Consider the following 899-nt stretch of genomic DNA (forward strand, 5'->3'; position numbering starts at 1 on the left):
TCTTTTGTAGCCTTTCACTGACAGATTTTGTGGGTGGCAATCACGTAGCAGAAATCTGGGCTATTTTATTTATTTATTTTAAATGCAGTGTTTCTTCTCTCTTGCTAAGATCTGGACGAATGTTCCACCAAGCAACACAACTGCCAGTTTCTTTGTGTCAACACCATTGGAGGTTTCACTTGCAAGTGCCCTCCCGGCTTCTCTCAGCATCAAACCGCCTGCATAGGTGAGTGGAAGATAGTGTCCACTTACTGTCAATCATCTTTGCATGCGTTGAGCGAAGTAGTTAACAATCTATTCCGATTTTTCAGACAACAATGAGTGCATGGGTCAGAACAGTGTGTGCGGTTCTCAGGCTTCTTGTGTCAACACTCCTGGTAGCTTCAACTGTGAGTGCTCTAAGGGCTTCACTTTAGACACTACGGGCCTGGAATGTGAGGGTAAGTAACCCTGAAGTGAGACATCGGTCAGATGTGACCAAACCGGGATAACATGTTTGGATTTCAAAACACCAAAACACTCCTATGTTTGTCAGATGTGGACGAATGCAGCAGTAACCACCGCTGTCAACATGGCTGTCAGAACATGATGGGAGGATTCCGCTGCGGCTGTCCTCAAGGCTACGTGCAACACTACCAGTGGAACCAGTGTGTCGGTGAGTCGCACTGACATCTCCGCTCTGCGTCGCAATAACAAATATTTCCTTAAACTTCGAATTGCAATTCCTACAGAGATGGAGTGAGGGCAATAACAATGAGTGATGCATAACAGCATCTCTAAAGGGGCCGTGAGCACCATAGCAGGGGTCTTGGAAACGATTCTATGATAACAGTGTTTTCTTACACCACATTTCAAAGTTGTTACATTAGTGGGAACAAGAGCTCCCATTTTTTTTTTTT

The 899-nt window shown here is 44.9% G+C and overlaps 1 long non-coding RNA gene across 1 annotated transcript; it reads left to right on the top strand.

Moving 5' to 3' along the window:
* The first annotated feature begins 76 nt into the window (after window positions 1-76).
* Window positions 77-677, top strand: LOC109509200 (uncharacterized). Its single transcript, XR_002166898.1, has 3 exons — window positions 77-226; window positions 312-440; window positions 536-677. It is a non-coding gene; the product is annotated as an uncharacterized LOC109509200 (long non-coding RNA).
* The last annotated feature ends 222 nt before the right edge of the window (window positions 678-899 follow it).

The sequence above is a fragment of the Hippocampus comes genome, unplaced genomic scaffold (genome assembly GCF_001891065.2).
Source record: "Hippocampus comes isolate QL1 unplaced genomic scaffold, H_comes_QL1_v1.1 C16805640, whole genome shotgun sequence".
NCBI lineage: Eukaryota > Metazoa > Chordata > Actinopteri > Syngnathiformes > Syngnathidae > Hippocampus > Hippocampus comes.